General features: G+C 38.6%; 1 protein-coding gene across 11 annotated transcripts in view; it reads left to right on the forward strand.

Moving 5' to 3' along the window:
• Positions 1-24,175, forward strand: part of PPP1R12B (protein phosphatase 1 regulatory subunit 12B) — a 242,300-nt gene that overhangs the window by 155,397 nt on the left and 62,728 nt on the right. Inside the window, exon 21 of one of the 11 annotated variants that reach the window (XR_004057260.1) lies at positions 413-559. The exons of 9 other annotated variants lie outside the window; for them this stretch is intronic. The gene's annotated coding sequence lies outside the window, so the exon portion shown is untranslated. The remainder of the gene's footprint in view (positions 1-412; positions 560-24,175) is intronic. One more of the 11 variants, XR_004057262.1, reaches the window with a different exon arrangement.

A 24,175-nucleotide genomic window follows, 5' to 3' on the forward strand; every position in this document is an offset into this window, starting at 1 on the left:
CTGTTGTATAATTGAATTTATCACTAGAGGGCACAAGTGGTCAACAGAAAAGATGTTGGTGCACAGGCAGAATGGTGCCCTAAAGAAGCTGAGCAAAAGACAAATTGCTTTTGTTTTAAAGGAATTGTTGGAAGACCCAGTTCAATGTAGTAAAGGTGCTTGCCTCCCAGCTTTTGGTATCATAGGATTGGAAGAGAATCTAGAGATATCTTGGGTTAGGAACCTCATTTTACAGTTAAGAAAACTGAGGCCCAGAGAAATTAAGAATTATTTGGGCATGATATCTCTGCTAGGTGAGCAACCTATACCTTTTTTCAGGGAACCTCTTTGTTTTACTATAGTGAAGCAAACCTGAAATTAGGACTTGTATCCTTTTTTATTCCCTATTCATCCATTTGGTTTTTTTACTCAGCAGGTTACATGTTCGAATTGACTTGCTAGTAGCATCTCACCTCCTTGAGTGAAGGAACGTCTTCTTGAAGGACAACTTAAAAGCCTACTCAGAGTATCAAGATTCAGTGGGTAGAGCATCAGCATTCTTCTGCTGTCCTTGACATAGGTGGGTAGTTATGTATGTCAGGAAGTAAGACTTTTCATACTTTTCTTTTGCCCTAGAATCTCTGTTGCTTTTAGATGAATCAGGTGGCACTCAATCTGAACAAAATCACTGAAACCTTACCCTAAAAGTTAGCAATGTAGCTGTCCCCATCCAGAATACAACCAGTAGGTCTGGATTACTAATGATCCCTCAAAACTCATTGGTAAAGGAGATAGTATGAAAGAGTTACTAAATCATAGATATCAAGGTACCTGCCTTAGATAACTAGCGGAGAGATCTGTTAGTAAAAGTCTTCTAAAAGAGGTAAGCAATTAAATGCAAGGTTTTCAAACTAAATAAAAGAACACAATTGGAATTTGCTAGCAGAGCTGAGTTTTGAACTTTAACAGAAAACAGATGCCCTAGAAATATACCAAAAGCCACTAAATGCATTTTCCATTTTGTCCTGCCTTTACTTTTATAAGCATCTTAATTCAACAAGTGCTTTTAACTGCCTATTATGATCAAGCACTTGATTCTGGGGATGCAACAATGAACAAACAGCCCTGCTTTTATGGAATTTACATTCTAGTGGGGGAGACAGACAATAAAATAAATATGTAAATTTAATATTATGTTAAAAGGTGATATGTACTACGGAAAAACCACATAGAGTAGACTAAGGAAGAATCAGAAGTGCCAACATGAAAGGAGGTTGACATTATAAGTAGGGTGGTCAGGATAGGCCTTACCAAGAAAATACGATTTAAGCCTAGACTTAAAGGAAGCAAGGTGGGAAACTATTTAGACATGTGAGGGTAGAGTGTTATGGACAGAGGGAACAACAATTGCAAAGACCCTAAGACAGGTGTCTGGCATGCTTGAAGACAGGTTAAAAAAAAAAAAAATCAGTGTGGCTAAAGTGGAATGTGCAAGAAGGCCAAATGGCATAGACTGATAAGTTATTATAAGAACTTTGGCTGTTGTAGTTTTGAGCGGAAGAGTGACATGATTATACTTATATTTTAAAGGATCACTGCCTGCTATTTTGGAGAATGTACTCTGAGAAGACATTAGTGGAAGCAGGGACATCAGTTAGGAGGCCATTATAATGCAACAGTCCAGGGGAAAACAGATGGTGGTTTGTACCAGGAGAATAGCAGGCAGTAAAGATGCTGAGAAGTTGTCATATTCGAATATATTTTGAAGTTAGAACCAATGAGATTTGCTATTTTCTTGGATATCAGGTGAGAAAACAGAAGGTTGTCAAGGTTGACACTAAGACTTTTTAGCTAAGGCAACTAAAAGCATGGAATTTTATTAACTGAAATGGAGAATACTACAGGAAGAATACATTTGGTGGGGGGACAGTAGGCATTTGGTTTTGGTTTTAGAATTGTTAAATCTAATAGATCTGATTGACATATTTCCACATGGAAATGTCAAGAGGACAGTTAGATGTAGGAATCTGGAATTCAGGATTAAGGGCCAGGCTGGATCTACGTCTTGGATATCAGTAAACCTAAAGATTGCATTTTAAAACCGTGAGATTGAATGTGACCACCAAGAGAATGAATGTAGACAGAGAAGAGGCCGAAAGAGCCCTGGTGCACTCCAAAATTCAAAGTGAGGAGAAGGGGAAGAATCAGCAAAGGAAACTGAGCAATCCTGGTACCTGACCCTGTGAATATGGATGCAGTTTCCCCTTTTCCCAAAACAAAATCAAACAAAACACATGGAACAATAGGCAGTTTTATCATTGTTCTTATTTTACTTCTTTTTTCAAGGGCTATTTCCCATGAAATCTGCTCAGACTATTTATAAATGGGCGATGCAGTGGTATAGGAGAGCTGGACATTCCAGAGCATCTTCTGACGTCTTTTGAACTAGAAATTGCTTCCTTTCTGCAACGTTGTCTAGAGGCCTTTGAAGTCCAGGGATGTCATAAGACTCTTCTTACTACATCAGAGGGATTCTATTGATTACTATGTCTGCAAATGATGTTAACTTACCTCTTGGTCTCCTTTGCCAAATTTTCTTCTGCTCTATTACATCTTTGAATAACTGTCACTTCAATTGCAGTTAAGAAGACTCTTGGGGCCGGCCATGGTGGCTCATGCCTGTAATCCCAGCACTTTGGGAGGCCGAGGCAGATGGACCACTTGAGGTCAGGAGTTCGAGACCAGCCTGACCAACATAGTGAAACACCATCTCTACTAAAAATATAAAAATTAGCTGGGTGTGATGGCGCCCGCCTGTAATCCCAGCTACTCAGGAGGCTGAGGCATGAGTATCGCTTGAACCTGGGAGGCGGAGGTTGCAGTGAGCCAAGATCATACCACTGCACATCAGCCTGGGCAACAGAGCGAGACCCTGTCCCCCCACAAAAAAAGACTCTTGGAAAAACTTTTATTAGAAATAAAACACCTAACACCTAGAAGGTGTTACTGTATATTAAAATTTGATTTATTAATAGCTCTGGGATGGCTAAAATGACAGTTATAGACTAAATGTAAAGCTAAAAAATACTTTAAAGGCCACCTAGTTAACACTGTCATTTCGAAGTTAACCGCTGAGCCCCAGGAGATTAAGTACCTTGCTAGTATCACAGAGTCGTAGTCCTAGTGCACAGCTGTTGCACTACCTTCAAAATTTGTATCTTTGTATCTGTTATATCTCTTATATCATACCACATACTGTTATGACAAGTAATATGGCATAATAGTTAAGAGTGCAGACCCAGGAGCTAGACTCCCTCCGTTTAACCCCAGCTTAACCATTTAACTACTTTGGCTAGGTTATTTAACCTTTCTGTGTCTCAGTTTCCTCATCTGTAAAGTAGGGATTATAATAGTCTGCCTCTTAGCATTGTGAAATGAAAATGAGCTGATACATTTAAATAGAGATAATTATAATCCATTTAAATTATTTTCCAGATCTCTAACTTCCTACGTCTGGATGAGCGTAAGGCTTTCGGAATACTTTTATTGGCCTTAGGATCATGTGATTTTGAAGTTATTAATTTATCCTTAAAGAGTGGATTATTTGGAGAGTCACAGAAGTAGCCCCAAATCCTCTATAACTCCAACATGTGTTCTGACATATAACTGAAGAATTTTGAGGAATAAATTTTAAAGGAGATTGCTGAAGTAGGGAGAATGAAATGAGTAGAAAGGAAAGGAACAAGAACTAAATGTTTCAAATGGTGTTTGGAACCTGTTGAGCATCTGATCAAGTCAAGACCCTGCAGCTTCTCTGTCAAGCAAGCAGGCTTTCATTTTTATGGCCTAAATAACCCATCCCATTTATACTTCTTTGCCAGTCCTTCCAACAGTCCTAGTTTCAGAGAGCTTTACTATTTTTTTCCCACCTTCTTTCTTTGAGTAAATAGCAACCCTTTTTCTCCAATTTTTCACAGCATTGCTTCTGGCTATTTGCTGGATCCTTTCTGTTGAGCAGAATTTTTTAATCTTATTACTTAATCTTGTGAAGCCCCTTTATCTGCTGGAGGGTATCCAGCAACTTTCTGTCCACTCTCCACCACGAGTCAGTATTTTTGCAGTTCTCCTTTTAGGTAAAATCCTAAGTCTGTTTTGTTTTCCTCTCTCTCTGGGGCCCGATTGCCTAATATGGTAAGGTATTTCCCAGACAAGATTGCACTGTGGAGTTAGAACAACAGTTTGACTAGTTTAAAGGCACGGTAGGTGAGCTATCTAATATTTATGTAGTAAAGTAATATTTTTTTGCAGTATATTACATAACAACAAAAATCTATTGTTAAGGCAAGCCTCTGTTGCTTTTAACAGACTTAAAGAGATAATAAAATATAGATTTTTCTCCTCTCAACCTGTTTAATCTTTAGGCAGATTTTTTTTTTAAAGAAAGGAAAAGATAACTCGTCCCCAGAATGAGAGGGTTTTGAGAAGTCTGAGAAATTTGATAACATGATAATGTTCATAAGGATATAAAAGTAAGGGTAAACTTAATAAGCAATGGCTGTTATAAACAGTCCTGTGGTAGCCAGCCTCTGGGAATTGGCAGGCATACCACATGTAGAAAAGCAAGCTGTCCTGGATTTCTGCAATTTATGACAATGGGCAGTCCCAGGGAAAAAGATAGAGGTTGAGAAATGGCAGCCAACCAATTCTGTATGTGGGAAGCTGCCTGTTACCAGCGTGCACTGAAGAATCTTCTCTAGAGTTTGACTCCATGTTGACCTCGAAGGATCTTTCCTCTCACTGTACATTTGCTCTTGCTTTTCAACTATAGTTTCTTAAAATACTGCAGATGCTGTGATTTTCTATATATGGGTTGTGTCTTGCTGTAGCCCAAGCTGTATAAACCATCTTAAGAACAAAGTTCCTTTTGGCATCTTCCTTTTATGGACTCTATTAATTTTAGGTCGTGCTGTTACCCAGGAAATCTCAGTAATCAAAGCTCACATGTATTCCTTTGAGATCCTGTAATTTTTGGACCTAGTGTCCCATTACATCAGTGAATTCTGCTTTAATCATAAATCTTTTTTAAGATAGAATAAATTGATCTTTGAGGTATCTGTTTGGACTTCTCTCATGCATCTCATCCAAAGATGTGAAAGGTTTATCCGACTACTAAGGATAGTAAACTTCTTGACCTTTTCTTTTTTTGATTTCTTCTGCCTCCAACTGCTTTCAAGATATTAGTTTGTGTTAGTAACTTGACCTTATGTCTTTTTATTAGAGGAACACAGATGAGCTTAAAACTCTGCTGGAGCTTTAAAAAAAAATGATTGTAAAAGGTAGTAAATTTCATTAAAGAAAATTCATGAAGTATAGAAAAATATAAAACAGTAGCTCTCAAAAGCAGCAGGAGAATTGCTAAAGGAGGTTGTAAAAATTCATAGAGCTACTTACAGGGAATACAGTGATGGGGGATGTTCTACATGCATTAAGTGGAAAAGGTAAGAGATGCTAGATATCCTAAAATGCCCCATATCAAACAAGTATCCTGAAGCTTGCTTGACTTTTGACTGTCTCCCGTGACAGTCATAGATGAAAACCTATCAGTTATCTGAGTCTAAAACCAAACTTGATTTTATGTATAAGCTCATTTTTGATGGTGGGGAGGAAGACAGTTCTAAAAATTCAACCACCATGTAAATGAGGAGAAACTGCTCTTAGTTTTATTTATCCCTGACAGCAATGCCACTTATATAATGAGTGCATCATGCTACACATTCTGTAGATCTGCATTTAACCTCTGCCGTCATGATAATTATGTGATGCATCCAAATCTCTGACTGATTCTTTATGCCTCCTAGTTTACTGGCCCAAGCATTAACACATTAAAATGCATATTTTATTATAAAGTGCTTTGCTTTTATTTCTTCTTCATATTATGTTATTATTTTTTAATGATTTTAGGTAAGTTTTATATCAATGATTTTTATTTCAGAATAGTAAGGGGGTGTTAAAAATATTTGTTATGAAAAGGGATTGTTTCAGCTATAAAAGCTAAGAAAAAATTGTCCATAACCATCCATAACCATATTTTTCAGAAGAAATTATTAACATTTTAGTGAATTTCCTGCTGGTATTTTTCCAAAGTTTTTCTTTTTAAAAAACATATTCAAAACCAACTAATGACATTCTTTAGAAAAGGATTGTTGTCAACTTGAGCATTCCTGGGACACCATCATTACTATGATGACAATTTTATAAGGTTGTCTTCAAAGCACTTGGGTTCAACTCTTTTATCAAAGTAGTCCTATGATGGCTTTGATCATAGAGAGCCTCCAGGAATAATTGTTTCTCTTTCCGTTGGAGTCTAAGGGTTACCTCGGTTACAGAAGTATTCATTTCTCCTGTTGATAGCATGGCTGGAGAGCCTTAACCATGGCTTAGGCTTAGTTAATGTTAGAGTTCTAGCCCCATGATTGAGGTAGAAAGCTTGATGTGGGATTTGAAGTCCTTTTTCAGCAAATGGAGTGTTTATAGATTTGCCCCAGGAGGAATATTGAGCTTAAGGCACTAACAGACGTTACCTTTAAAAGTGTTATTTTGGTAGAATCTCAAAGGTAGGATAGTTGGACTACCTATCCCAAGCTGTAAAGCTTCCTGTATAAAGCTTGTAAAAATGTAAAGATGAATGGCCACAACCTCCTAGTTTTAATTTTTCTCCATACTGTCTCAGTCTTCAGTAAAGCAAGTTCAAGAATCAGATAGCAGCCATTTAGTGACATGAATCTCTGCATACAGAAACCATAGTTTTGTAACCTAGTATGATCCTTTAAGGTAGGTACATAAACATTCACACAGATGCGCCTTCATAGAATATGTACTTTTAAAAAACTCTTGACTTTTTTATACTTTAAATTTTTAAAAATCTTTTATTACAACCTTAACTCTTACACCTTAAACTATGTCAGTATTATTGGCTACCAAGAGGAAAGCAGGGAAGTTTTAAAAATCCATTGGCAAATTAATATATAGCATAATACATAATACAAGTACTTATTATGGCCTTGGAGTTTATAGCTCTTGTTATGTTTCTGAAAAGTTTTTTCAGGTAACAGAAACATTTTAAGAGGCAAACAACATGTTTGAGTGTTACATCACCAAATAAAACATTGTATACTTTATGATGGCATTTTAGGAGTTGGAGGACTTTCAAAAGTGATGTGCCAAATGGGTGAAACATGGGGCTGTTTATGGTGGCTGAATGCTATATTTCTAATTTCTCCAAATGTCTGGTATAGCTATTACTTGCTGGCTGTTGTGAAGAGTCAACACTCTGCCTTTCTGAGGCTGATAGAGAAAGCAGATGTTTATACCTATTCTCCAGCAGTACATGTTGGGGGTGGGACAGTGGTAGCAGCCTCACTTCATCTTTGGCACGTAATGCTCTAGGTCAGCAAACTTTTTATGAAAAGGGCATTATAGTAAATATTTTCCACTTTGCTGGCCACGTAATCTGTTGCAACGACTCAACTCCACTGTTATAATGGGAAAGCAGCCCTAGACAATATGTAACTAAATGGGAGTGACTATGTTCCAATAAAACTTTATTTACAAAAGCAGGCTGGTGGACTGGATTTGGCTTGCAGTTTGCTGGCCTCTGCTCTAGGTTACTGATACAGAAAGTATTTGCTAATGTCAACATAACTCCAAATGTCAATTTTCTCTCATCCAAGCACTTCCCTGGTAACTTGGCATTGTGCCAATTCCCCTGATTCTTTGTTATCAACAACAGTTTGTGGGGGAACATCATGTGTTTAGAGGGATAAATGTTGTTTGGGATAGCATTAATGTGTTTTGGTCATGCAGCAGGAAGCAAGCTATAAAGCTTCCTGAATGAGAAAGTGAAGGAGAGAAGGGGAGTTGCTTCCATGTCTTTTTAAATATAGTCTGTTATGTTTCAGTTCATTACCTTTTGAGGAGAAAGTCTGAAATGGTTCTCCCAGCGTGTCCCTATCTGTTTTTCTCATCTGATCCTATTCCTTCTTACTTCTCAAGGACCAATCTTTGAGGTTAGCTAAGATTACAGTTGGGAATATATAATCACTTAATACTTGAAATTCAGCTTTTGTAAACTGTGACCATAAGTAAGTTTGCCTTTGAAGCTCACAAGTTCTTGGAAGAGTGCCTGTCAGAAGATTGTTAGTTGCTGTCATTCACTTTAATTTAAGCTTGTTGTCATTTGAATTCCTTAGTTAGGAGTAGATTATGGAATTTACTAGTCTTTTTGCCTTGTCAACGCTTAGTCTGCTGAATATGTGCGGGAAAAACATTTTGGGGATTAGTGGAGGGGATGACAGAAATCTTCACAGTGATAACCGTGTGCTTGCTTGAAATGATAGGTTAAGAGGGGTGGATCTGGGAGAAGAGAAGCTGAAATCCTGATTCTTCAGCAATTTTAAGGGAAAAAAGTGATGAAAACTGACATTAATATGTCACAGTAAAGACTCATATAAGGTGTGGGAATTGAGCATGGGATGGCATAATTAATTTTGTGCCAAGTAAACAAAATCAGATCCTTTCTTGAGAATGAATGTTCACACAGATGTGCCTTCATAGAATATGTACTTTTAAAAGCTCCATATATGACATGTTGTGTGAGAAGGCCTCTCTTAGATCACTGGTGACCTCTAGTACTTTGGAATACAACTAATGAAATATTATTCGGGCAGTTTATATATCATTTCTGGAGTTCTTGACTTAGAGTTAAGGGCATGTATAGATACCGATATCCAGCAAGCTGAGCCATTTTCAATTATAATAACCTAATGGGTAAAGCTTCTATAGTAGTCTCCCTCAAACCTGTCAATAACAATTACTGGGGTTGTTTACAATGTAGGTTTTTAGACCACTCCCCTTGAGATTCTGGATAAGGAGGTGACATGGTGCTAGCGGGTGGAAGTCTTGGAAATCTATATTGTAAAGGTCTTCCAAAGTGATTCTTAACAGGCAAGTCTAATGGATAGTGTTCCTAGAGGTATAATGTTTAGGGATTGCTAACATCCCAGGTAGGTCAATCCTTAAAGAGTAGGATTAACTGTAGCACACTAAAGGAACTTAGAGTCAACCTCTACTCCTTTCTGTCCTCCCAAAATACACATTTAACCCAGAGTACCAAATTCTCAAAGACCCTCTAGGACAATTGAGTCCCATTTGGGATGTCTTTTGCTCTCATAACAGCATGTGTTTATTCAGTCAACATATATTTATTGATGATCCACTGTGTCAGGCACTATGCATTAGGGATGCAAAAATGTACAAGGTAGACAAAATTCCTGACCTCATAATACTCACATTTTAATGGGGCAGGGGATATATATTTTTTTTTTTTCTGCTCTGTCACCCAGGCTGGAGTGCAGTGGCGTGATCTCCGCTCACTGCAAGCTCCGTTGCCGCCTGGGTTCACGCCATTCTCCTGCCTCAGCCTCCCAAGAAGCTGGGACTACAGGTGCCCGCCACCATGCCCGGCTAATTTTTTTGTATTTTTAGTAGAGACGGAGTTTCACCGTGTTTGCCAGGATGGTTTCAATCTCCTGACCTCGTGATCCGCCCGCCTTGGCCTGCCAAAGTGCTGGGATTACAGGCGTGAGCCTCCGCGCCCGGCCGGGGCAGGGGATATTTCTATTAGACATCCAAGTTGAGATGTCAAGTAGACAATTGTCAACTAAGAATTTGGACTTTATGGGAGATATTAAAACTGGAGAAATATAGATGTGGAAGTCATTACTTTAGAGATGGTATTTAGAGTCAGAAGACTGAGTGAGATCACCAAAAAGCGTAATTAAAGCAGAAAAGAAGGCCCCTGACTAGGCTCCAGGATATTCCAGGGCTAGCCCTAGAAAAGAGCAGGCATATTTCTTCCATGGTACATATACAGATACTTGTTGAATCTCTTGTTCTGAAAGTGAGATCATGCCGATCTGACTTATTGTGATACATACACACTTTATACCTAGAAAGCAGTTACAGCCTAGGGTCCAGATGAAAGGTAATGAGCTAAGTTTCTAATGGTAGGTATGGAGAGAATGGAACAATGTAAGAAATATGAAAAACTCAGCAGGATTTGATGTTTTACTAGATGTGGATGATAAAAGAATAAAGAGCAGTCCCAAGGTATTTGGGAAGATGCATAGAATTGGCTTTGCAGCCGGAGACCTAGGTTCAAAGCTGACTCCATCTCTTATTAGCTGGCTGGTCTTAGAAAAGTAATTTAACCTCTCTGAGCTCTGAAAATTCTTTAATCTGTAAAAATGAGATTATTATCCTTGTTTTGTAGGCTCGATAGAAGAAACAGCAATAACAATGTATATAAAGTGTTTAGCACAGTGCCTACCTTTGGTAAATTTTTAAATAAATAAAGGCAACTCATATGGTAGTATTTCACCAGTCTCCCCTCCTCCCATCATTGAGCTTTCATACATGTTATTTTCATTCTCTAGAATTCTCTTCCTCTTACTTTACTGCCTCTTCCTCTCCCTACTCCACTTTTTAAAAACATATTCATGTTTTAGGTTAAGCACCACCTCCCCGAAGAAGCCTTCCTTTGACCCCCTCCCTGGACTAGGTTTTATTGCATTGCACAGACTAGGTTTCCCCTAGCACTGTGAATTTATTTTTAATATGGAGTGGTAATCATACTATGTTGTATTTGCCAACTAACTGAACTCCTTGAAGGCAGGGTCTGTTTCTTTTCTTTTCTTTTTTTTTTTTTCTTTTTGAGATAGAGTCTCATTCCAGTGCCCAGGCTGAAGTGCAGTGGTACAATCGCTCATCACTGCAACCTCCACCTCTTGGGTTCAAGCAGTTCTACTGCCTCAACCTCCCAAGCAGCTGGGATTATAGGCATGAGCCACCATCCTTGGCTAAATTTTGTATTTTTAGTAGAGATGGTGTTTCACCATGTTGGTCAGGCTGAACTCCTGACCTCAGGTGGTCCTCCTGCCTCGGCCTTCCAAAGTACTGGGATTACAGGTGTGAGCCACTATGCCCAGCCTGTTTCTTGTTCATTATATTTACAAGAATATCTAGTATTTAGGTATGTCTTCCGTGAATAGAGAACAATGCAATAAATAATACTCTTTTTTTTATTATGATGACTGCATAGATAATATGCCATTAATAAGATTGAGAATTCAGAAGGAAGAATATGTTTGGGGATGAAGATAATGATTTTGATTTTAGACATACAGAGTTCAAGCTACCTGTCAGATGTAAGAAAGTAAATGTCTTATAGGCAATTAGATACATGGGTATGAAGTATAGGAAGGTTCCAGGGCTAGAGATAAAGAGTTGGGGCCGGGCACGGTGGCTCACGCCTGTAATCCCAGCACTTTAGGAGGCTGAGGCGGGCAGATCACAAGGTCAGGAGATCGAGACCATCCTGGCTAACATGGTGAGACCCCGTCTCTACTGAAAATACAAAAGAAATTAGCCGGGCGTGGTGGCAGGTGCCTGTAGTCCGAGCTACTTGGGAGGCTGAGGCAGGAGAATGGTGTGAACCTGGGAGGCGGAGGTTGCAGTGAGCCGAGATCATGCCACTGTACTCCAGCCAGGGGGACAGAGCAAGACTCTGTCTCAAAAAAAAAAAAAAAAAGAGAGAGAGAGTTGGAAGGTATCAGCTTGCTGATAATAGTTTTAAGCTAAGAAAAACACATTTCCCAAAGTTAAATTTTAGAGCAGTGATTCCCAACTTCTTTTCTTCCCCAGCATTCTGATGGATATGAGGTACTCACTGTGTAACTGTGGTTCAATGTCTCAATGTTTCTGAAGCAAGGGCAAGCAAAAGGAGCGTGTTCCCCAGCGAAGGTCTATCAGAATGACTGTGGGATGCTAAGGAGGGCCACTGCTATGAAAAGAGTACACAGTTGAGAACAGAGCCAGGGCACACCACTGTTTGAGACAGGCAGAAGGGGAGAGGTACCCATGAAAGAGATCAGCAGGGTAATGGTCAGAGAAGAAGGAAAAGAGTCTGGAAAGGAGAGTTCTGCTTTTAGCTCTTTGAGAAATTGCCAACACTGCTTTACACAATGAATACCCCCACCAATAGTGTATAATCATTTCCTTTTTCTGCAACCTTCCCAGCATCTGTTTTTGTTGTTGTTGTTGTTGTTGTTTTCTTTTTTTTTTTTTTTTTTACTTTCTACTAATAGCCATTCTGACTGGTGTGTGATGGTATCTCATTGTGGTTTTGATTTGCATTTCTCTAATGATCAGTGATATTGAGCTTTTTTTCATATGCTTGTTGACTGCATGTATGTCTTCTTTTGAAAAGTCTCTGTTCCTGTCCTTTGCCCACGTTTTAATGGGGTTTTGTTTTTCTCTTGTAAATTTAAGTTTCTTATAGATGCTAGATATTAGACCTTTGTCAGATGCATAGTTTGCAAATATTTTCTCCTATTCTGTAGGTTGTCTGTACTCTGTTGATAGTTTCTTTTGCTGTGCAGAAGCTTGTATGTTTAAATAGATCCTACTAGTCAATTTTTGCTTTTGTTGAGATTGCTTTTGGTGTCCTTGTCATGAAATCTTTGCCCATTTCTCTGTCCAGGATGGTATTACTTAGGTTGTCTCCAGGGTTTTTATAGCTTGGGGTTTTACATTTAAGTCTTTAATCCATCCTGAGTTGATTTTTGTATATGGTATATGGTTAAGGAAGGTGTCTAGCTTCAGTCTTTTGCATATGGCTAGACAGTTATCCCAGCACCATTTATTGAACAGGGAGTCTTTTCCCCATTGCTTGTTTTTGTCAGCTTTGTCAAAGATCAGATGGTTGTATGTGTGCAGCCTTATTTCAGGGCTGTCTATTCTATTCCATTGGTCTATGTGCTGGGTATATACTCAAGGAATATAAATTGTTCTACCATAAAGACACATGCATGTGAATGTTCATTATACCACTATTCACAATAGCAAAGACATAGAATCAACCTAAATGCCCATCAGTGACAGATCAGATGAAGAAAATGTGGTACATACACACCATAGAATACTATACAGCCATAAAAAAGAGTGAGATCATGTCTTTTGTGGGAACAAGGATGGAGCTAGAAGCCATCATCCTTAGCAAACTAATGCAGAAACAGAAAACCAAATACCGCATGTTGTCACTTATAAGTGGGAGCTAAGCGATGAGAACTTATGAACACAAAGAAGGAAACAACAGACCCTGGGGTCTACTTGAGGGTGGAGGGTGGGAGGAGGGAGAGGAGTGTAAAAGATGACTATTGGGTACTAGGCATAATACCTAGGTGATTAATCTATGCAACAATCCCCTGTGACACAAGTTTACCTATGTAACAAACCTTCACATGTACCCCGGAACCTAAAATAAAAGTGTTTGTTTGTTTGTTTTGAAAAGAGTAGTGTTCAACCAAACAAGGGAATGAAAACTTTCAAAGACTCAGTGTGACAGAAACTTAACTTCATATAGCTCAAGCATAAATGTTTATGTAGCTAGAAAATCTGCATATTCAGCCTGGCCTAGCTTCAGGCATAGCTAAATCTAGGAAGCTGAAACATATCAGATCCCTGCTGCCTTCTCTGCATAGACTTCAGAGGAAGAAAGACCTTCTCTATCCTAGTGTCCATATATCTTTTTTTTTGGTTTTGGTTTCGGTTTTTGCAAACAGGATTTTGCTCTGTTACCCAGGCTAGAGTGCATGGCATGCTCACGGGTCACTGCAGCTTCTACCTCCTAGGCTCAAGCGATCCTCCCACCTCAGCCTCCCAAGTAGCTGAGACGATAGGTGTGTGCCACCATGCCCAGCTAATTCTTTTTATTTTTTGTAGAGATGGAGTCTCACTGTGTTGCCTAGGCTGGTCTCAAACTCCTGGGGTTACGTTGTCCTCCCATCTTGGCCTTCCAAAATGTTGGGATTACAAGTGTGCACCACCACACCTGGCCTCATAGTGTTCATGTATCTGATTGACCTTTCCTGGATCAGATGAACTTCCCTGAACCAATTTCTTTTCTTTTTTTTTTTTTTTTTTTTTGAGACGGAGTCTTGCTCTGTCATCCGGGCTGGAGTGCAGTGGCCGGATCTCAGCTCACCGCAAGCTCCACCTCCCGGGTTTATGCCATTCTCCTGCCTCAGCCTCCCGAGTAGCTGGGACTATAGGCGCCCGCCACCTCGCCCGGCTAGTTTTTTTTTGTATTTTTTAGTGGAGACGGGGTTTCACTGTGTTAGCCAGGATGGTCTCGATCTCCTGACCTCGTGATCCACCCGTCTCGGCCTCCCAAAGTGCTGGGATTACAGGCTTGAGCCACCGCACCCGGCAACCCTGAACCAATTTCTATAGCCAGAAATTGGATGAGATTTAGCTAGAGAGGCAGTGAAGCCTGAACTCTAAAACCAAGTTTAATTCAAGTCCCTCCTCTGCTACCTCCTGTGTAAGCTTGGCCAAATTATATACTCCCTGTGTCTCAGTTTCCTCAACTTTAAAATGAGAGAAATCATAGTACTTATCACATAGGTCATTTCTTTAAATAAGATAATACATATAAAGTGGACAGTACAGTGTCTGGCACATAGTAAATTATCAATAAATCTTAGCCGCCATGATGATGATAATGATAACAATAGTGGTAGTGCTGGTTATAGTGATGAAGAAGAAACAAGAGCAACAGCTACCACTTGTTATAGGGGTAGGGTTAGGAGAGGGTCAGCTACGTGGAATAGATTCCCCACAGGAAATAGGGATTCTGTTATCAAAAGAAGAGAAAGAGGTAAAGGGTTGGAAAGATAAATTATAGCTACCAATAGTCCTCTGTAATCACATCCAGTAGTTTGAGAGCTGAAGAGTATCTCGTAGGTTTGCCAGTAAGGAGATGTTGCTGACTTGTGAGAGCAGTTTGGTGGAGTGGGGCTAGGGAGCATGAAAGGATGATATCTTCATTTTGTGACTCATCTGCATGAGAACGATTTTAATGGATTTTCTGGAAGTTAATAGCCGTTGGTTAGTAGCCATTTGCTTTGTGAGCAGAGCTCCAAGATAGTTTGCCGTTAAAAAAAAGACTTCATAAAGGCTTAAACAGGGTTCAAACAGATCTAATTGTCATATCATTTGGCACATTGTGGTACCTGATTCCATCTAAATTGTTTTCCCCTAACAATCCTTAGTCTATGTTTCTGCTTTCTCTCCTTGTTAAGAATAGATGGCAAATCAACATTCTTGCCTACTCCTGCAAGAGCATCTTGAAGGAATGAAAGGCAGTTATACTTCTGCTGCAGAGGAGGATTTTCCACATGTTATGAAAAGAGCTAGTTATTGGATTAGTCAGTGAGGTGTGATTGTCAGTCTTCATCAGGTTCTCATTACTGGTAATGTTGCCCAGACCTACATTTTTTCTCTGAATGTGCTTCTGCCTTTTCTGTGTCTAGCTTACTTGTTTACAAAATGTTTTCAGAGAGGGAGCCTAATTCAGGGTTGACAAAGTTCTGCTAAGCCACCCCAAGATTATCTTGGCTAAAGAAGTTTTTACAGAGTACAGTTGTGGGAAACAGCTCTTAAGAGTTTCTGGGGGCCGGGCGCGGTGGCTCAAGCCTGTAATCCCAGCACTTTGGGAGGCCGAGACGGGCGGATCACGAGGTCGGGAGATCGAGACCATCCTGGCTAACACGGTGAAACCCCGTCTCTACTAAAAATACAAAAAAACTAGCCGGGCGAAGTGGCGGGCGCCTGTAGTCCCAGCTACTCGGGAGGCTGAGGCAGGAGAATGGCGTAAACCCGGGAGGCGGAGCTTGCAGTGAGCTGAGATCCGGCCACTGCACTCCAGCCCCGGCGACAGAGTGAGACTCTGCCTCAAAAAAAAAAAAAAAAAAAAAAAAAAAAAAAAGAGTTTCTGGGTTAATCTAGAATGATTTCCTAAAAGAAAAGTTTTAGAAGAATTATTAAAGGAATCTTTTCCTCCCAGCTCTCCCCTCCCAAATTACAGGAGCACCCACAGACAAATATCACATGTAAAACAAAACTGTATAACAGATAAATATGAGGAAAGAATCAGGAACCGACAACTCTGGCCTCCAACTTTACCATTAATAAAAGCACATTACGGTGTTCCAGACTTGCTCTGTGAATAAGCTGTTCTCAGCTATGTATTTACGTTAGTTCCTTAAGTTCCTTCCAGAATTTATTTCCTAAAAATATTGGGGCTTTTGTTGTTACTTCAACCCACAACTGACCTTCCAGGAATAATTTAGATTTAGATAAGTGATTATTAGAAAGCTATTTCAAGATAGGCAATAACAAGCATAAGAAAAAGTATATAACCTTACTGGTGTTCAAAACTAAAATTATAATGAAGTAACTTTTTTTTTTTTTTTTTTTTTGAGATAGAGTCTTGCTCTGCCACCCAGGCTAGAGTGCCACGGCGTGATCTCAGCTCGCTGCAACCTCCGCCTCCCAGGTGTGAGCAGTTCTCCTGCCTCAGCCTCCCAAGTAGCTGGGATTAGAAGTGCCTACCACCACGCCCCTCTAATTTTGGTATTTTCAGTAGAGACAGGGTTTCATCACATTGACCAGGCTGGTCCTGAACTCCTGACCTTGGGTGATCTGCCTGCCTCAGCCCCCAAAGTGCTGGGATTACAGGCATAAGCCATCACACCCAGCCAAAGTAACATTTTTTTTTACCAAAGGCAAAGACTTTGAAAAGATAATGCCCAATTTAGCTAAGAATGTAGTGAAATGGGCCTTCCCATATTTTACTGTTGGGAATGCAAATGAGTCATTATTTTCTGAGAAACAAATGGCTAGATTGACAAAAGTCCCAAATTGACCCAAAATAGCCCCCTATGAAAATGTATCTCTGGGAAACAGTTCTAAATATGGGAAGGAGGGGGAGTTTATGCACAGAAATCGTTATCACAAGGTATGTTATATATAGGCAGCTCTGTAAACATCCATTCAACAAATACTTGAGTACCTTCTATGTGGAAGGCTATTATGCACTATTGAACAAAACAGACTTAGCTCATTTAGCTATTTATAATAGCGGAAATATTGGAAACAGCCTACTGTCCAGTATTCTGGCAGCAGTTAAGTAAACTATGATTCATCCATCTAATGGAACACTATGAATCATAGTTTGCTTTACCATTCCCCACCAACTAGCCATTTAGGGTGTTTCTTTAAAATAGAGTGGAGTATAAGGCAGCCATTTAAAAGTGAATTACAAAGATAGTATAATAACTTGGATAAATGCTTATAGTATAGTATTACTAAATGAACTAGATACACAATTGTATATGTCATATGATTACAACCATAAGGGCGAAGTGGTTACTCAGGCCCAGGTAAAGAGACCAGGGAGAAAGTGAGCAAAGTGTTAGCAGTGGTTGTATTTCTGTGATGAGACTAAATGTGACTTTTTTTCTACTTTTCTTTATTTCCCAAATTTTCTTAAATGAGGCCTTGTTATTTGTGTAATTTTTTCCTGCCTTAAATGCTTTGATAACACACTTACAAAAAGTTTGCATGAAAGTGAAGACTGCTCAGTGGCTATTTTGTGAACTGAGTGGGAATTTTGTCAGGGAACTTTATCCCTCTCTTTTGACTGATGGGCTATTTCAGCTGTGGTGGAAGTATGCAATAGTGGATAGAAATCTGCTGGACACCCACCCTTAATATAGTCTGTCTATACATATATGGCAATGTCAATGCAATACACTGTACCTCACAAATAGCAATGTAGATGATAAGATGCTTTTTGTTGTTTTTTTTAGAAAACAGTATGTCTTTAGTATGTTACTTGAAGACTCAGGATTATGGCTAGCTGTGTGCCAACCTTCCATCCTTCAGACCTATAAAGTCTGAATCAGTTTGCTTTTTTACTGTATTGTGGTGAAATTAAACAATTCATATAAATTTTTATTGTGGCCCATAGTTAAGGTTCTAGGAAGCTCTGAGATTTAATCTTGAGTTTTCCTTGCCACTTAACCCAATTTTAAATATTTGTTTTTCTTTTTCTTTTGAGACACGGTCTCACTCTGTCACCCAGGCTGGAGTACAGTTGTGTGATCTTGACTCACTGCAGTCTCTGCCTATAGAGTACAGTTGTGTGATCTTGGCTCACTGCAATCTCTGCCTCTAGAGTTCAAGCGATTCTCATGCCTCAACCTCCTGAGTAGCTGGGATTATAGGTGTTCACCACTACACCTAGCTAATTTTTTTTTTTTTTTTTTTTTTTTTTTTTTTTTTTTTTTTTTAGTGAAGATGGGGTTTTGTTACGTTGGCCAGGCTGATCTCAAGCTCCTGGCCTCAAGTGATCCGCCCGCCTCTGCCTCCCAAAGTGCTGGGATTACAGGCATGAACCACTGTGCCTGGTCTCAATTTAAAAATTCTTAATCCACTCTTAACTTCCATTTAGTGGAACTCCAGTTTTATCCTTTCCTTTCTCATTGTCTTCTCTACATTTCTGTTCACATGAAATTTCTAATTGTACAGACTTTGCAGTGTGCAGAGTCAAATCTCTCATATCCTGTAACTTTGCTGCATGCTTCTTAGTTTTTTCTTTATCTACACTTATATCTGGTCAGTGTGATACTTTCTTTTTTGGTCTTCTCAGCTATTAGAAACAGACGTGTTTGTAAAAAACTCTCACCATTTGTTGTGTCTGGGACTTGTGTGGAGGGTTTTTGTTTTGGTCTGGGTTGGTTTGCTTTTTCTATTTAAAACTTAGATTGTGTGTACACCCACACAGAAACTTCATCCAGCTACTAGGCTGTTCCTTTGCAGAGTGGTGATCAAACAAAAATATGCATCTAGTGATTCTTTCATTTGATTTGAAGACTGATTTCAGAAATACATGATTTTCTTCTTTTACCTGGCAGGTTATTACTGAGCAAGCTGAAGAATGGAGGACTCAGCCTACTTATAAAGTACCAAACTGTTAAGGTCACAGAAAATTATTTCTGGAAGGTACATTAGAAGTTGTTCTAGCCCAACTCTCTTATTTTACAGATGGAAAACCTGGGGCCCAGAAGAGGGCCTGGCTTAGCCTAAGCTGTATTATGACTTAGTGTTAGAAAATGAACTAGAAAATTTCTGAATTACCAGTCCAACATTCTTTCCACTAAGCTGATGGCTGTCTTCCAGGTGCAGGAGTGCAGGTTGGTGCTTATTACAGGACTGCTGGCTGCAGTGGCTCTTCCTGGTGCTGTGGAAAGTACCCTCTTCTTTGCTCAGTCTGATTCCATTTATGGGAAGCAGTTATGAAGTTTGTACATAAGATTTACAGTAAAGTCTGCTGCTGTCCCAAGTTTCTTAACCTTTTAAAAGTCATCTTCCTTCTATTTCTGATTTCCTAGTACATCTATTACTTATTTCAATGTAAACAAATTCCAAATAATGGAAATATGTCTCTACTACAGCTTATTTGAGTTTGAACTTTGGGTATATATGCTAATATTTACAGACTGGTGAGGTCAGGAAAATTGAACTGCTATTATTTCAAAAGTGAAAGCTACTCTGGGACTTCTAGGTCAAGGTGGCAGAGTGAATACTCTTGAATCTTAATTCCTCTCGTTCAAAAACAGAGAAATTATGCATAAATATTTTTAAAGGTTTTTAAAAATACATAGTTATTCTTAAAAATAAGAGAAAAAAGTCTCTTTGGACCAGTAATAGAAAAGCCACTGTGATGGCAGGGGGTGGGGGTGGTGCTATGAATGGATATGGGCAATTGGGACCAGCGTTTTTTGCAATGATCCTGTCTATGCATGAACCCAGGACCCAAGAGCACAATGCAAATGGGAGCTGGGTTAGTCTAACTTATCCCAGCAGTGTCACAGCCAGGAATAAGCTGCTTGTTCCCGACCAGAAGTAAAGAAGAATTGGCAGACACAAACAAGCACAGGAAACCACTCAAGATAGAACTTGGACCCAAAATACTTTTGGGTTAAAAATTCAGAACTGGGCTACCTAGGAGGAAAGAAAGCCCAGAGCTACCAACTTAAGGTCTGGTTCAAGGTTGACACATTATCAGATTTAAGCTGAGGCAACTTCGAACTGCCCTACTGCCCTATAGATACTTAAAACTGTATATATAGATACAGGTACTTACATTTTTTAGTCATCATTAAAAATTGAGCCCTCAAAACTTTACAAAGAACTCAGTAAAACCTAAGATCATGAAAAAGCAGTCAAAAGAACCCAACAAATGAGAGAAGTTATACCTGAGGAAAAAAGAACACTCTGAAAAGAGTTTAAAAATAAATTAAAAGTCTCAATATATGTACAGAAGAAATTAGATTTTACAGAATGAAGAGCAGATAATGAAACAAGAAGAGAAAGCTGTGAGAAAGAAGCATTTAGACATCTTGAAGTGAAAAATATATTGAAATGTAAAAATACAATATTGAAGTAAAAGAACAGACTGTACATACTTTCTATAGCTTAAGAGAAAATTAGAGAATTAGGAAATAGAACTGAGAAAATCTTTCAGAAAGCAGTTTAGAGAGAATTAGAAGAAAATGAAAGAGAAAGATGGACATGAAAGATGACCTGAGGAGCTCTAACATGCATGTGCTAGGAGTTGCAAAGGAGAAAAAAGAATGAATAAAAAAGTGGCAATAGTAATAACAATAACTGCAGCTAAGAATTTTTTCAGAAGTGAAGCTGAGTCTTCAAAATAGAAAATGCTGCCATGTGTAACACAGGATAGATAAATCCACAACTACATACATGATAATAAAATTGTAGGAAATTAACGATGAAGAGAAAATCTGAAATTCTGAATACAGATATAACAAAAAATTCTGAATAATAGAATGGTAGTCGAATTGGCAGTAGGCTCTGGCAACAGTAGATACTAGAAAACTGACTAGTATCTTCAAAGTGCTGTAGAAAAATAGCTATGAGCTTACAGTTTCATACAGTGGTTTATATACAGAGTGGGACCAAAATAAACGCATCTTCAGATACACAGAGCTAAGTTTTCAACTCACAAACTCTTGGTGATAAAAGAACTAAAGGATGTTCTTCAGCAAAGAGAAAAATAAATGCAGAAAGAAGTGGAATACAAAAGCAAAGAGTGTTAAAATATGAGATAAAGCTAATATGCTTCAAAAGTTAGAACTAAATATTAGCAATAATATGGTATTAAAAGATGTAAATGTGTACTAAAGTCCTTGTTTTGAGTAGAAAAGACAGATTAATTTTATAGACATTTAAAGAAAAAATATATTTAAATAAGTATGTTAAATATAAGGATATTCAGTACAGTAATAGAAGTATAGAAATAGAAGGTGCAAGTTCTAAATCAGTAGAGAAAAGAGAAAAGATAGGTAATATTTTAAATGCTTTCACTCCATTCAATAGAGGGCAGGAAAGAAGATAAAAAGAAGCAAAGGAAAAACATGGAAATAGGAAATACAAAATAAAATGTGTAAGTAATCATAATATAAATTAATCTACAAAGCCAGAGAGATACTCAGATTATCCTTCCATATGCTGTTTTCAGAGTAACACTGAAAGATAAAAAATAAAAGTATAGGAAAAATTTTCTCTTGGTTACCAATTGAAAGCTGGCAACATGCATATCATTTGAAACATGAACATGTTTTTGCTTAAAAACATCAAATGACAGAAATATATGTCTTACTTATAAATAGGGAACAATCCACGAAGATGATATAAAATGACTGTAGATACTGAAAATATACTCTCAAAATATATAAAACAAAACTGGCAGAATTACCAATAAATGGCATATCCACAGTCAGTGTTGCAGATTTTAACACACCTCTCTTAGACACCAATATATCAAACAGACAAAAATACTCAAGAACATAAAGGATTTGAACAACATAATTCACCAGCTTAATGTAACAGATATATAGCACATGTAGGGCATGTGTATTGTGACCATGCTAAATGAAAAAATCAACACTCATTCATTCAACAAATACTTATTTGTCCAATATTTGCCAGATATTGTTCGAGGCTCTTGGAATCCTTTAGTCAACAATATAGACAAAGATCCTGACCTTCTGAAGTGTACATTCTAGCAGGGAGTAAGATGAAAAGGCAGACCATAAACAACAAACATAATAAAGTATATAATATGTTAGACACTGATGCAGTTTGGAAAAAAAAAAACTAGAAAGGAGAATTGAATAAAGAGGATTGGGTGGAGAAAGTACAGGTTGTAATATAAACAGTGGGCTGAGTAAATCTTATTGACAGGTTGAGATTTGAAGAAGCTGAAGGAGTTAGCCACAAAGATATCTGAAGGAAGAACATTTCTTCAGATGTACTGTAGTGAGGTCCTCTAGCAAGAGGGTACAGCTAGAGCAAAGGCCATATGGTGGGAAAGTACTGGCACATGAAAGCAATGACAGGTGAGAGTAGCAGGAAAGAGAATTAGATCATCTGAATGTAGAACATCATAGGCCTTTGTCATTTACTATGCACAAAATGAGGAGCCATTGCAGGATTTTGAGTAAAGGAGTGATGTGATCTGACTTAAGTTTTAAAAGAATAATTCAAGCTGCTGTGTTGAGATTAGACTTCAGACAGAGGTAGCAGCTGAGCAGCTATTACAGTAATCCAGGCAAGAAATGATGATAGGGGCTTGGATCACATGGCAGCAATAGAGTTGTTGAAAATTGGTAAGATTCTGGATATATTTGAAGGTAGAGCCAACATTTCCTGGAAGGGCTTGTGGGATGTGACAGACAGAGGGAGGGATTTTAGATGATTCCAGGATTTTCTACCTAAGCAACTGATAAGATAGAGTTACCATCAACTGGCATGGGGGAGGCTAAAAATGAAGCAGGTTGGGGAGGAAAACCAGGAAGCCAGTCTTATTTATTTATGTAATTTTTTTATTTCCATAGGTTTTTGGGGAACAGGTAATCTTTGGTTATATGAATAAGTTCTTTAGTGTGATTTCTGAGATTTTGGTGCCCCCATCATCCAAGCAGTGTACACTGTACCTAATGTGTAGTCTTTTATCCCTTACCCCCCTCCCACCCTTTCCCCTGAGCCCCCAAAGTCCATTGTATCATTCTTAACACCTTTGCATCCTCATAGCTTAGCTCCCTCTTATAAGTGAGAACATACGATGTTTGGTTTTCAGTTCCTGAGTTACTTCACTTAGAATAATGGTCTCCAGTTCCATCCAAGTCACTGCAAATGCCATTATTTCATTCCTTTTTATGGTTGAGTAGTATTCCATGGTGTATATATATACCACAGTTTCTTTATCCACTCATTGATTGATGGGCATTTGGGCTGGTTCCAAATTTTTGCAATTGCAGATTGTGCTGCTGTAAAATGCATGTGCAAGTATTTTTTTCATATAATGACTTCTTAGGAATCCAATTTTATTTTTATTTTTTTGGACAGAGTCTCACTCTGTCACCCAGGTTGGAGTACAGTGGTGCCATCTTGGCTCACTGCAACCTCTGCCTCCTGGGTTCAAGCGATTCTTCTGTCTCAGCCTCCCGAGTAGCTGGGATTACAGGTGCCTGCCACCACACCCAGCTAATTTTTGTATTTTTAGTAGAGTTGGGGTTTCACGGTGTTAACCAGACTGGTCTAGAACTCCTGACCTCAAGTGATCCGCCCACCTTGGCCTCCCAAAGTGCTGGGATTCTGGTGTGAGCCACTGCACCCAGCCAGAATCCAATTTTAGGTATGTTGGTTTGAGACACCTATTAGATTTCCAACTGGAAATTTTGGCAGTTTGGTTATAGAGATCTGCCAAAATGCTGTGGAGTATTTAGATGATATTTAAAGCAATGAGACTGTATCAGATAACAGAAAGAAAATATAGAAAAGGAAAGAGGGCCCAAGAAGTATCTGGTGTCCTTTCCAGTGTGAGTGAAAAAAAAAAAAGTATCAGGAAAGAGGTAGTTGTCAACAGTGTTAAATGTTGCTGATAGCGTCATGTAAGATGAAGACTAAGAACTGACCATCGATTTTGATAACATTATGACCTTGATAAGAGTGGTTTTGTTGGAATAGTGAGACAGAAAGCCTGACTGAAGTAATTTTAAGCCACATTGAGAAGAGAGGAATTGGAAACATTGAGAAAAGTTATTTTTTTTTTAAAGATAAGTTTTTCAGGAAGGGGAGTTGGCAAGGAAATGGAGTGACAGCTTTTGGGGAGATAGAGTTAAGAAAAGGGTGTTTTTTGTTTTGA

The sequence above is a fragment of the Rhinopithecus roxellana genome, chromosome 1 (assembly GCF_007565055.1).
Source record: "Rhinopithecus roxellana isolate Shanxi Qingling chromosome 1, ASM756505v1, whole genome shotgun sequence".
In the NCBI taxonomy this organism is placed as follows: Eukaryota; Metazoa; Chordata; class Mammalia; order Primates; family Cercopithecidae; genus Rhinopithecus; species Rhinopithecus roxellana.